At 40.8% G+C, this 14,613-nt stretch overlaps 1 protein-coding gene across 1 annotated transcript in view; it reads right to left on the bottom strand.

Moving 5' to 3' along the window:
- The window catches only part of ST8SIA5 (ST8 alpha-N-acetyl-neuraminide alpha-2,8-sialyltransferase 5), a 75,957-nt gene extending 67,988 nt beyond the window's left edge, over positions 1–7,969 (bottom strand). Inside the window, exon 1 of the mRNA XM_074570674.1 lies at positions 7,796–7,969. The gene's annotated coding sequence lies outside the window, so the exon portion shown is untranslated. The remainder of the gene's footprint in view (positions 1–7,795) is intronic.
- Between the last annotated feature and the right edge of the window lie 6,644 nt (positions 7,970–14,613).

Below are 14,613 nucleotides of genomic sequence, written 5' to 3'. Positions count from 1 at the left end.
ACACAGCAACATAGAAGACACCGACATTGAGTGTTGCTCAAGTGTTGGCCTGATATCAGAGGGTAACAGCTCTTTCTCAGAGTCCAAAGAGTCAACTACCATGTGCAAAAAGAGCAAAACCAGAGCCAAGCTATTGAGGCAAGGACTCTGCCTCTCTTGACACTCGGGCAGTTCCTTTCAGCCTCAAGGAAAGAGTTAATCTGACTCCGAAAGGCTGATGAGCATCACCACATGGGTTAGTTAGCAAAGAGATGTAGATTCCCTGCAGCTAAAGACAGCGATGATGAAATCGTGTCACTTGGCATGTGTACCACCACCTGCCTTCCTGTTTGTCCTCAGGAGGGATTAAGCTAGAAGCCCAGTATGATCACTCCTGCCTTGCATGAGAAAAACTCTGAGGGAGTAGGTGTAAGAAGTTAGGAAAGTACCTGGAAGTCAGAGGCAGCAGCTAAGCAGCATGAACCAGCCAGACGGAAGAATCCCCCATCCTATGGAACGGCTCCAGTACAGGTTAGGAACAACGACTCAGCTCTGCCCAGATCTCTGGGCAAAAACACATTGAAAATACATTTTAAAACACTGAAAAATCGGGGGGAGGGGGGGGTTATTACAGACTAGTGAATGTCCAGAGGGAAAACTAACCAGCTTAATATAGCAAGCGAGTCTCACCATTTAAATCAAATACAATTTTTCATATGTCTTGCAGTCAAAGGAGGATCCAAACAATGTACCGAATCCTACCTTTACAAGTACGTAGGTCAGCATTGTAGTTGGGAGAGAAAAATTTGATTGGAAAAGAGGAGTGAACTCCAATTGAACATTTCAATCCCTGCTGTAAGCATTCCTGATTAACCACAGCTGATGGTTTTAGAACAGTAGGTCTGAGGATTAAAGTATTATGTAGGCTGAAAACTCCACATCACATCTCTAAAATTACTTTGCTTTGTATCATTCAATACTCTGCATGCTCTTAGGAGCAATTCTTAGGTCCCGATTCACTAATGGGAACCTCCACCTCAAATCTAGTTAATGTTTAGGGTTACTCACTCTCTCTCAGAGGCTTTTATAAGAGATTCTGCCTCCAACTCTGCTTTATGACATTTTCTCATTGGTACTCTTCAAATCCTACCTTAATGGTTTCCCTGGGAACCAAGGAATGTCCCACATGTAGATTAAGAAGAACTACAAGCCCTATTTTTTCTTTACATGGATAATTCCTAACACAAAATAGTAACGCAATGTCCATTCATTCAAATATCTTAACTGTAAATAATATACCAGACTATCAGACTCGCTTCTGAGGAAAAAAAATGCATAAAAATGTACCCAGCTCCTAAAGTTCATGATCCAAATGTCCTCTTTTTACATGCTCAACTTCCAGAGTTCAAGCACAGGACTGCTTTACCTGTGGGACTTCACTCTGTTTAATGCAAATAATAGAAACTAAATTTAAATACACAGAAAGAGGGGGAAAAAAAAAAAGCATATTTATTAGAAGTGTCAAATAAGAAGTTTGATTGATGCTCAGTCTTCATAGAATTAATTACATCTACATCTAATTAAGGACACGTATTGTGCTTTTTCTGAACAGAAATTTTAAAAAAATTAAATTCAGCTTCCCTTCTGGAGGAAACATGTGCTGGCTCTTGCTATGGGCCTGCTCAGAACATATGTGTGGTGTGTAAAACGCAGAACTCATTTGGTCGAACGTTAGCTCTCTCGGTGATAGATCTCTAGAAGAGCTGTTCACTTGACTCCAGCTATAGCCGGCAGATGAAAACAGGCATCTCCAGAAATGTTTCATTGCTCTTTAAGGTAGACAGGCAGACAAATCAGTCATTGGGTGTGCTTCTCTCCCCCCACTGGCTACAGAAAGTGCTTAAATGACTAGCTTAGACTAGAGAGCTCGCTTCTTTACAACTAAAACTAAGTGAGATTAATCCCAGTTTGATTCCAATATTACCAAAGACAACGCAGAAACGCCTATTACATTCTTGAGAGGTGGATAAGGCCTCATTCAGTTCTTTTTGACACTTCTGTAGCTACTTTGATTCCTGCTTAATACCAAAATGAGGCGCCATGAATCTACACAACGATGTAAAAGAGTAGAGATATAGATACATGGTGATAGGAAATACATTGCAGCCTCCTCCATCGCTATGGGCCAGGGTTCAGCTCAGCCGTTCTCTGTCTTTTTAGCCTGGTGGCTGGGCTAAGCTCAGTCTGCTGGTAAATGAAATCCCGTTCCCCTGATCTCCCAGCTGGCTCGATGCCCACAGCACGGATTTATCTGTTGAAAGCTTCGCCCCCAAGCCATGGGCATGTTAAGGCATCCAGAGATATCATGACTTGCTCAAGACCCTGTAATGTGGAAGTGGCAGAGCCAAGACTACAACACTTAACACGGATCGAACCCAATGTACAGATGACACTTTCACCCATCCAAATCACCTTCTTTCCTTCTTATATCTCTGTTTTCATAGAATTATAGATCATAGAATGGTTTGGGTTGGAAGGGACCTTAAAGATCATCCAGTTCCAAACCCCCTGCCCTGGGCAGGGACACCTCCCACCAGACCAGGTTGCTCCAAGCCCCGTCCAACCTGGCCTTGAACCCCTCCAGGGATGGGGCAGCCACAGCTTCTCTGGGCAACCTGGGCCAGGGGCTCACCGCCCTCACAGCCAAGAATTTCTTCCCAATATCTCATCTCAATCTCCCCTCTTCCAGTTTAAAACTGTTCCCCCTCATCCTATGGCTCCCCTCCCTGATCCAGAGTCCCTCCCCAGCTTTCCTGGAGCCCCTTGAGGGACTGGAAGGTCTCCCCGGAGCCTTCTCTTCTCCAGGCTGAGCCCCACCAATTCTCTCAGCCTGTCTTCATAGGAGAGAATATTTCTTTCGTCTTTAAAAAGCACTCTAGTTGTTACTGGTACGGAAAGAAACCAAGAAAACAGGATGCTTTCATCTAAAGGTCATCATTTAATTTAAATGTCATCATTTAAAATTTCATCGTTGCTTAAAAACTCCTGGAAGAAAGGAGGGGTAGCAAGTTGGAGAAGCTTTATGGAACGAATGGTGAACACAGAAGGACAGACTGGGCGCATCAATACTGCTCACATATTGTCTGAATACGTAATGGGAACTAAGGTCAAGGTGACACATCTACTCAGCTCAAATTATGAGATTCCTTGGCTGAACTGGGATTTAAACTCATTCATAGAGTCCAAAACTCATACAATCACAGATTAATTTATGATAGAAGGAACTTTTGGAGGTGTCTAGTCCAACCCGCCACTCAGAGCAAGGCCTACTCTGAAATTGTGAGAGGTTGCTCAGGGCCTTCTCCAGTGAAGTTTTGAGTATCTCCAAGGATGGAGGTTCCACAGTCTCTCCCAGCAGCCTCTTGTAATGTTTGAATGAATGCTCCCAGAAGTCCACTTAATAAATTTGCTTTGAAATGCTACAAAACTTTAGTGATTTGTCTCACAGCAGATTTTCTTTCCTCTCTATCTATCTATATAAGCCTGCCAAAAATTAATCAACAGTGAAAAAAATCATATGAGAAATAGTTTGCTAAATGACTCAGAAAATCTAATGAGTTCAGAGGCCTAGGACCACAAGCAATTCACTTTCACCCCTAACTGAAACTATTATTTTTTTTTTTCACATAATGAAAAGCACTGCAGGTGGGATTCCTTTACCTAACTAATAACACCTCTCATTCTGTTCTAAGCCTTAAGAGACGTCAAAAGCTTAGATGAAAAGCAGTAGGAGCCATGCCACCTTTCCTGAGCTCAAAATGTTTTGCAAGAAACAATATTCCTGGTTTTCATGTGATTTTAATGGCACTGATAGCTGTGGATTACTCCAATGCATAACCTAGCAATATTTTTCTTCATAAAGAATACAAACTCCTTGCAAAATATATCTATTGAGGGGTGGAGGGAATAGATCTGCACAATATTTTGAATCTGCTCTTTGAAACTGATATTTTTATTATTAGGTGTCTAACTGGAAAGTGTATAAATTTCAGCTGGAGGTCTAGGAAGATACCAATGCTAAGAATATTCCACTGGTTGTAGTCTTGTTTCCAAAAATTAGATATCCATTGGACTGCAGGATCTTAATATATACACGCTTATCTTTACATCAATAAATACAAACATAGACATCTACTAAAATTGCTTTTCATCTACTAATAGCTGCTTTTCTTTTCAGAACCGAATGTTGCGCTTCATTACTCAAGCAAGGAAAAAGAATATTGATAGATACGAGCCCCTTACTAGGATACTGAATAGTACATCAGAATTGACATATTAACAGTAATACAATTTTAAAATTAACTCTAAAATAAATGGGATTGAAAAACAAGAAATTCCTTTAAAAGAGGAGATAACAATAGTTCGGGAACCACAACGCACTAAATGCTTGCCAGGATCACATGGAATATAGAGTGCCTCCAACAAAGATGATCACGCACCATTTTTACACGTAAAATCACATATGGGATATTGACAGAAGCAGCAGCAAAACAGAACTGGTAACTGAGCACATAGTTCTCACGTTGCCAGTAAAAACAGGCCAACAGATATTTCTTTGTCAGATCTTGAGTGAGGATGGATATAACTGAGTTCAAATTGGAACTGCTGATTTGCCCAGTGTTATTGGTCCAAAAAGAGGCGTTTTGCTAAAACTACACAAGTAGCTAAGAATGCAGAAATACTGTCAGTGTTTAAATTTGTCACACAGAAAGATGCTCTTCTAACTTAGCATTCAAGGGCAAAGACAGTAGGGTGAGATTTCACTTCAGAGGTTGTACTTCTCTTTCTCTTCTTGAAAAAGAGACCTAAAAGTTCCTTGGTGGGTCTACATCCTTGCTGGTGAGACCCAGTGGGATTTTTTAGTAAGCTATTTCTCTTGTACCAATTACAGCTGGTTTTCCTAACGGAGACTGTAATGACAGTTATAAGCAATACATTTAAGTATTTTACAACAATCCTTTTCACATCTTAATGCTGAAATAGTAAGAATCATGCCCTTGAGAGTTTTGTAAAGCAAATACATCCTAATTCTTTGGGGAATCATTGGAAAGCTGATAAATGAATGCTAAGGGTTATAACTGATGATGATGAGCAAATGCAATAAAAAGTCATTTTCTTGGTCTGTGACCCTGAGTCCCGTTAGATCAATTCACCTGACCTGCAACACCTCCTCTGGCACCCTCTTTCCCAGTGATGAACTGTTGATTACATCTCTACTCTGTCACTCTCAGTGACCTAATAAGCCTCCCGTATCCCAATTTAAAAAAATACTTTCCAAGTAAACGCTGGTCTGAAAAGGAGCTAGAGGTAAAATTAGCAAGCTGACACTCCCAGAATTCAATAAAAAGGGGTTATTCTAATTAAATCCTATACCAATACTGTCTATGGTACCAAAGCTGTACTGATCCAATTGCCAAAGCTCTAGACAGTTAAACTTGAGCTCTAAAGGTTATCTGTCAACTTTACAACAATTTAAGGTTGTCCCTTCCTTCATGCGTGGCCCCCCAGATATCACCCAGAGTATACCATGCCTATGGGTCAGAGAATGAACGGCTGAACTATTTAATGAGACAGATCATTTTCCATTCTTCCAGGTTTCCTTTCCTATGTAAATCCCGGAGTTCAGAGATTCCTGGCTGCATTTCCTCCGTCACATTCGGTGATTGACTGGCAAATATCACACAACTTTTTAAAGAAAACTCCCTGGATCTTGGGCAACTTACTATTTTCAAAGTGTTTCAATATCCTTTGAGAGAAAATGCTATATAAATTTTCTCCCATTTATAGGGAGAAAATATTTTCTCCCTATTTTCTCTCCCATTTTCTCTCTTTCCCCGACAGGAAAACACTGCTCGTTTTCAGTACTTTAGAAATACACACTTCTGCCTGAAATATGAAGTGAACTTCTAAAAATAAGTTAATATTACAGTAAATAGAATAACAGCCAAGAATAAAATCACTCTGCAAAAGCAGAGATTTAGATCTGGAGGAAACCAACGCTGGTGGTCAAAGAAACCTGTAGTCTTTAAATATCTTAGTCAAAAATGGTTGCAATCTTTCAAAAACATGATGCATTCACATATTCACATGCTTCAGAAAGCTTAGAATTGTTCTAGAAACAAGTTTAGGTGCTTCTGTACATTCATCCTAAACCAAGCTTATTTTGGCCCTGTGCATTACAAAATTTGGATAATTTTTGAGCAAAAAATCAAGTTGTTTGGCTACTGTTAATTTAAAATGCTACACCTAATTACTCCATCAAATACCTCATTCTGCTATATCGGTGAAAAAGTCTTTCAAGAACTTTTGAGTTACGCCCAGAGGCAGGGTGCAAAGCAGTGCTGAGCACAGGGCCGAACGGGCGGCTGGGGAGTCATTTAGGTCTTCAAGGCAAAGCTGCAATCGGACATGGGCGATGCATCATCCCTCTGTAATGCAATGAATTGCAGCTACTGTAACCTGTGTTTGTGGCTATTCCTGCAGGAATGCAGAAGCCAAGTATTTTTTTTTTTTTCCTCGCCCATGAAACAAGCTCAAAATGAAACAAGCTGCATTTTCTCTATTGGAATTTATCCTGGAAGTCCTGGTCCAGCATTTTTTGAATTCTTGGTTTTTATCTTTTTCTCTTTTCTGTGATGTTTCAGCACTCTTAAAAACCTTGCATGTAATTAGAGCGTGTAATGTCAGAGAGGTGCCATGCTGCTAGCAGCCTCCCCTGGATGTGATGGAAAGATTCATTATTGCAATCTGTCAACATATTGGTGGATAGTGGATACTAGATCCTAGATAAGAGATTTACTTGGAAACAGGAAATAAGATCTTAAATCTCTTTCTTCAAGGGCGGAGCCACGGTCACATTTGTAGGGTCAGATGCTAAGATACAGGTTCCTTTCTTCACCCATTTCCATCCACACGCTGGATGATTTGCTCTGTTACTTAGTTTAATGGGGTCCCGTAGGACCTGCAGCCTCAGCAAATGCCCTGATCTCTCATCCCTGAAGCTCATCTGTGTGCTCAAAATAATATTCGTTTCGTTAACTTGGCAGCATCTGCACAGTGCTCAAATACTATTTAGGTAGCACAAGAAAAAACACGCTGCAACCCCAGAGAAGTCAAGTTGAGGCAAATCATATCTGAGTCAGATTTAATTTGACTTCTGATTTGTTTACACTTCACCACACAGTCAGTTTCCATTACGATCCCTCTTTTTTTCCTACTTCTATCATTCCACGCCATTCTCTTAACATATGAAACTATTATGAGAGTTAGTTAAATACTCCAAGATTTTTTTTTTGGCAATTATGTTCAGTGCAGGTGTTAACAGCTTGCTAACACATCTAAGGGAAACAATCTAAAGCACACATGAAGTTCAGCAGCTAATTGCAAGTGATGTATTGCTTGCAGTCCCCCCTCCCATAACATGCATGCCTCTTACAGATGTTCCATGCCTGTCTCTGAACTCTCATTTTCTTCGATACAAATGTATTTTACTTTAAAAAAAGAAAATAAATTACCATTTGAAAACAAGTTCTGTTGTGTTCGAAGCTGATTCACAATTTTTTAAAAAGCTTTTGGGTTAATGCAAACCACTAAGGAGCTAGATTTCCTGTAAAGGTTTGCACAAATGTATCGGAAACGTGCTGTAGGGAGAACAGCACATACCAGCTACAAGAAATCCAGCCAGATCAGGAGCACAGCAGCAACCAGACGTTTTCCAATCAAATTGCCCCTTATTTTACTGTGATTACTTATTTACCTTCTACACGTGCTGTGGCTGCCCTCCTATTATGCCAGATTGCCCCTTGCTCTCCGTTTCTCCTCCACTGCCACTCGTGGACTCCTGCTTCTTTCGCTCTTTGAATCGCGGGCTGTCCCCCTCTTTCGCCTCCCCTAAGCGTTGAGCCAGGTCCAGCCTTCACCTCTGCATCACAGACAGCTTCCACCAATGCTGGGTTTCAATTTCCTCCTGATGACAAATTTCAGCCCAGCCCACCAAACCCACCCCCTGCCTCAGCTCTTGCATCACGAGCTGGAAAGCCCTCCTATGCTCAAGACTTTGTAAGGGATATTTGCAGGGAAGCAGCAGATTTATTCCCTCCGTCCTTTACATCCTGTTTCTTTTGCAGCTTTTCTCTCTTACGTGACAAAAAGCAGCTGTTTGTGTCGGGGGAAGCCTCTTTCTTGAGATAAATCCTTGCCTTTGCTGGAAACAGCTTTTTCAGTTGCTCCAGTGGCACTGAAATCCCCTGGAGTCAATAAAACTTCTCTAAGGAGTGTTTCTACTATCAAGCTTTGGGTTTGTATCTAAAAGAAGCGTTTAGACTGCCTTTGAAGAGGTTTATTTCTCTTAAAATATGAACACAATTCTAAATCAATGCAACTTTTTATAGGTATGACTCCTGAAAAGCAAAAAAAAAAAAAAAAAAGGGCAGAACACTTCTTTCCTGTGTAATTTTGAGTTAAATGCCGAATCTACAAATTAATCCTGCAAACTGTCTCATGAGTAACTCGACTCAAATACTGACCTGTTTGAGGCCACTCACGCAAGTACAGCAGTGACAAAAAATAGGTTAAAATTTGCAGAATATGGGCTATTAGATCAATAGCTAATTGAGGACAGGACTGCCTGCTGCTGTTTGTTTAACACGCAGCACAAAGCAGCTTTCTGCTCCCGCTAAAAGCCTCCAGGTAGATCTCCAGTAAGACTGAACAATAACAACAGATTGCTGATGACATCTGGAGCAACGTCCCTGCCTTATCAACTCTCCGTCACGTTTTACACCTCAAATCAGGTCTGAAGTTTTAAAGCTGGATAAATGTGCAAGCTTGGTTGGATACACTCACGCAGATGAGGTAATGTGCAAGACGTTACACTGCAGGACTTCTCTATTTCTGCTACAATTTCCCATCTCTGTAATTCTGTCATAACTTAGTTTACTTCACATTTCCACTTAGAAAGTGCTTTCCCCAAGCTCTGGGCAACGCATTCCGTTTAAAACACACCACCACTAAATCTGGACTTTAACACAGTGAAATTCGTGGCCGTGTCATGCTCCAGATTTCCCACTGGTAGACTAGAACTCCCAAACCAGATACATTTGCAGGATTCCCTGGGAGAAAAGGGAATAGGAGGGATAAAATGTTTCTCTGCCACCCAAGTATGGAGAAGAATCAGTGGTCATAAGGAGCTCGCAGCACCCTTGGCTCCACCATAAACTCACCTCAGAGCCCTACAGTTTATGGGACCATTTCTCAAAACTTCTCATGAAAGCGTTGGTTTTTTATCCGAATTGTGAAGGTTTGCTATACATGTTTCTTCCTGTGCTTTTACTCCTTACTGCATTTACACTTACAGAAATACGACTTCATCCTTTATTTACCACCACCATCACCACCATATAACAGGAGGCCAGCAGGAGTTGGGCAAAAAGGATTACAAACTCCTTAAGGTGACATTTCTGAATTTTTCAGAATTTTGTGTCCTCCCACAGAAAAGGCAGTAAAAAGGAAAGGGAGAACACTCTTTTATCAGATCCTGAGATCGAGGAGAAATTGCAAGTTCAGCTTAAGTATCTCAAGAGTGATTATTCACAGACAGATATCCCTCAAAAAAATCAAAGTAGATTAAAAGACATCAAGGTTAAAAATGCTGTAAAGGTGCATGCACAGGCTACTGAAGAGATCTGCTGCTTAAGAGCAGGGAAAAGATGAAGTCCTGCTGCTTCCAAGGGATATTGTTATCAATATAGGAGTGTCCACTGTTACCATTTGAAAACCTTGCTACCTGCTTTTCCTTTGGTTGTGGAGCAGTATTCTAATCAAAGAGAAAAACATTAAACTATAAATCACAATAAAATTAAAAACTCAGCAGATGGAAAGTAGTAATAGAGCATGCACTTGCCGGGAAAGCAAGATGCTGCTGCCATTTTGCTATTAATGTCACAAGTGACGTTCCCATAAATGTTTCCAACTCTGCTCTGCTCAACATTTCTGAAGTACGAGAAAGTATTTTGTCTAGGACACAGCAACGATGATGATGATGATGTCCAGTTCTTTCAACCAATATATACCGGTGTCAACAACAGCACTGCAGCAGGGCAGAGAAACAATCTGATGAATGCTCTGCGTGCCACTGCCAAGTCACACCATTTGCTGCCTGGAAGCGCACATCAGACTCCACTTTGTACCAGAATCTGCAATATTTGTTTTGCATCTAGTGCACATGAGTTCGAGTTAGTTCGCATTACTTCGCATTTTCAACTTCTGGGGGCAAGAAGGAGCTAAGGCAAAGCAAGGGAAGAAAGGGAAAGGAAGAGGAGAGAAAGGGGAACAGCAACTGTTAGGAACATAGCGAGCAACTCAGTATTTCAGCCCTGTAACTTATAGCTGTACTACAACCACACCGCAAAGCTGGCAGATGACAGCCTTGCCCAAATACGTGTCCACAACTTCCTTTCAGCCACGCTGGCTAACACGGCTCCAAGTTGCTAACCGTTTGGACGCCACAGTGCAGAAAGCCTGTGCTGTAAAAGTACCCTCAGTGGTACAAGTGCAGGGAACTTTGTAAGGGGTTAGTTTTGCTCTAAGGGATTTTGAGCAGACAGAAACCAGAGAGGTCAAAAGCCTAATGGGATTTTTAAAAAGGATTGGACAATGCAGATACCCACAGTTACATTAGAGGTAATAATGATGTGTTTTAGGAGACATAAAAACCCTTCCAGCTTCAGAATAGAAACCAGCCATTAAACTGCTTATGATTACAGACAAACTTCCCTGCACGGGCTTCTCATTTCAAAACTGCCAAGTGCCTGAGATTTATGCCTTTTTCCTCAGAAGCCGCAAGCAACAGCCTCACTCAGAAACCATATCGTATGCTGACTTGATACTGAAAGATGACACTGAGACAAATATAGCTACTACTACTTTTTGCTATAGTCTCTGATTACACATGTATCTGAGGCATTTCACTGGATTCCACACAAATGAAGGCCCTGGAGATGTGAAGCTCTCTGTGTAGTCCTGGACGTGCCTGGTCAAGCACAGGAGAGCAGGATGATAGGAACTCAGGTTTGGTTAACGCTGCTGCAGCTTCATGCCCTGAAGAGTGCACTGAGAAACTTAAACAATAAATAATAAATTCTGAAATGCAATACTTCCCACGCAGTCACCTCCAAGGCTAGGAAGGAAGTCTTGAGACCAAGCCAACTGCAGCTTAGCGTTACTGTAGGGGCACAAAAACTGGCTGAGGACCAGCACTGTTTTTCTTTGGAGCAGCTACTGCTTAAGATGGGAAGAGATCCCTTCTCCTGGAATTTCAGCATCCTAAAGTCTCCATTAAGGCCATTGAAATCCAAGCCTCTGTAACCTCTTCCACATTTTAAAGGTGGTTCGGACAATTAGTGAGGAAATTTCTCATACCTCTTCTCTGTTTCTTCTGGGGTTCTCTCTGAAGTGGGACTTGATCTAATAGGTAGTTTTGAAGATGGAGGAGCACTCTATTCCTAGGCACAAACAGAACAGTTGAATATATATTAGAACAAACATATTTGCCGGAGAATACAAGAGAAGGAAAATTCACAGTCAGAGCTGGAACATTATTGCACCATATGCTTTCCAACAGCCAAGCACAACAGGGTCCCTCCACAATCCTTGCCCTACTGCACCCTGTCGATTTCCACCTGGAATGGCATATGGCAGTGCCTAAGAAATAAATTCTTCTTTTTGTCTTTTTTTTTTTTTCTGATGTTAATGTAATTTCCCAGCTTTAAAGGAACATTTGATTATGAAACACGCTCAGGCCAAGGATTAAAAGAAGTTCCTATCTGTTCCCGCTAATGACAGAAACAGGTCCATTGACCCGTTGGCATTATGACCAAATAAAAACTGGAAAGAATGCTTGGAGCTTGGATACTACTTTGTCTCATGCATCACTGACAAAATTCTCTGCTCTGCAGAAACCTGATGCCTCACGGTTATGTCAGAGTCCTATTTTATTTATTGTACTAAAGAGTACAAATTTTATTATTCAGCTCCCAGAGAGCACTAGGGGAGAGACATTATAAAAATCATCCCTCTGCTTGTAAAATGAAAAATACTGCTTTGTAAAGAACTGACCATGAAGAAATGTTCAGCATCACAACAGACACTTTTACCCCTGATTACAGTCAGTTTTTATAATGCCATTTTTTACTGTGCACACATTTATCATTACAGTAAACTGCTCATCGCTGATGCTAGATGAGGGAAGAAGTTATGTTAGAAGATGGGAGTCCCCGGAAGAATGAAAGACTACACAAAAAGCTCTTATAACTATCCTATCATCACTCAGATAAGAAGAAAAATTTAACAGTGGTGTTATTGTAGCAGTAATGCTTTTCACCTCCCCACAGTAGCTCTAAGACAGTTATCTTCTGCTTGAAGAAGGCTATATTGAGTTACCTTTTCCAAAAAAAAACGTTCATAAAGGTCATTATTACAAGCCTCACCATAGTTGTGGTAAGAGAGGAAGATGGTGAAACTCTGGATTTGCTTCATGAGCCCAGATTAATATGACCATTGTGGCGGGTTGTTCCCATCCCCTTTAGTGAGGGTGCACTTCCTCTGGCCGTCTCACACTGCGCCTTGGCCCTGTGATATCCCTTGCCTCAAAGGGACACATCTACTTTGGCAGGCCGTAGCCAGAGATAAAGTTTGAATGCCCCAGGCAGCTGATCCAAATGGGCTTCAAAGTGTCAACTCCTCCATCCCAGACCTGAAAGTGATCACAGTGGTTTTACCATTGACGGAACCCAGCTGCTGGGTCTGGCTCAAGCTGGGAGCCTTCTTCTTAATCTGTTCGCTTCCTGAGTAATAAAGATACAGAGATTCCTTAAAGACTTCAAACCCTCTACACGTGGGTTCACTGGGACTGCTCATTCCCGATAGAGCTTCTTCAAATTGCGTTTACTTCCTCATTGGCTTTGCTCAGGGCAGACTTATTGCATTGCCACTTGGCCTATGCCATTCTTTTCAATCAATTACAAAACATATCCTGCTCCCAGATAAAAAAAATGTGACCTTTTCAGTGCAATTTGGCAGATGTTCTCAATGTAGCAAAGTTACCAGAAAGCTGAGTGGTAGCCCTTATTTAATTCATCGCAGAAAATCCGCCTGCCTTCTACCTGAAGCAGAAAAACATTCTTTGTACTTACCCTTCCTCTTCATTCTGTTTTACAACCAGAATTGAATGAACACAACTAAACTTTCTTGAATCTTTGATAAAACATAGCTACTTCTCCATCCATACCACCATATTTAATATTATACTTTAAAACAATCATACTTAATTATAAGAAGCATTATAATAATAAATTAGGATAAGGTAGGGAAGCATTATTAGTTTCATTCACAAGCACAGATCTCATGGCAAAGAGACTGTGTAATTTATGAGACCAACCCTCAACTCTAAATGAACTTGGTTCGGTTATGTTCTTGCTTATTTGGTGTGGGTAGACAAGCAAGCATGTTTCGCTAGCACAAATGATCACACAATCCATTTCAAATTTACACTGGTCTTTGCAAAATGCTCATTTTTACAGCTTGAGTTTTCAAAAATAGTCATTTGGGGCCAAATATTTCAAACCAATGACAACAGCAATCTCACTGATTTACGGAGAAAGGAATAAAGGCAACACAGAGACGGTACTTTTGAAACAAGTCATAGGTGCTGCTTTTATGTGTTACTATCAATACTGGATATTCTTGCAAACCACCCAGTGAAGGAGCAGAAATTATATCATGTGGCATATTCTACTAGTCATTCAGTCACAACAAATCACAGGCGATTAAAAAGCTGAAATGCCTTCCTGAAGTGCCTGTCTCTCTTCATTGCTAAGTAAGGCCTCCAATGTAGATCTCTCTGTTAAATGCCTAATATTTTGTGAGATGGACCCAAGGCATGCCCAAAGTGCAGGCAAAATCTGAAGAGATTGCTTGACTATAGCCAATGCATAATATAAAAAAAAAAAAAAAAATAGCTAAAGAACTCATCAGCTTTCTGATTAATAGCTTAAAGGAATTGCATGTTGTTAAGAAAACGCCTATGAGGAAAAAAAAAAGTTAAAGTCACACTTAATACATAACTATATACCCTTGGTTGTCTGAATCTCAAGATGAATTTAAGTTTAGTCAAAGGTTCAAACCCCCAGGCTGCTTGAGAAGAGAGGTTACAAAGTTAAAAAAAAAACTATGGCAACAGATTAAGGCAACTTTCAGCTTTAAAAGCAGGGCTGCCCTGGAAAATCCCAAAAGTTTATAGTGAATTTATTCATCGCCCTTCAAAAATTATTATACCATACAGCTTCAACTTACAACTCATAGGATTTTCTTTTCAGAGTCCTGAAAAGCAACACAAAGTTTAGATTTTTTTCTGCTCTTTACAAGGTTTACTGGCATCACTTTCACAGATTTTCTAACACTGTATTGGTCAGGTACCTTTTTGCTGCCATAAGCACGTCCATCACAGGCTTTTATTCATATAGAAATATTGTAAAGCAGAAAATCCGTAGTGGTATTTTGGGGTAAATGGTCTGCAGC

This window comes from Larus michahellis, chromosome Z (assembly GCF_964199755.1).
Source record: "Larus michahellis chromosome Z, bLarMic1.1, whole genome shotgun sequence".
In the NCBI taxonomy this organism is placed as follows: Eukaryota; Metazoa; Chordata; class Aves; order Charadriiformes; family Laridae; genus Larus; species Larus michahellis.
Note: the sequence above shows the minus strand (reverse complement) of the source record. Positions and strands in the feature narration are given on the sequence as shown.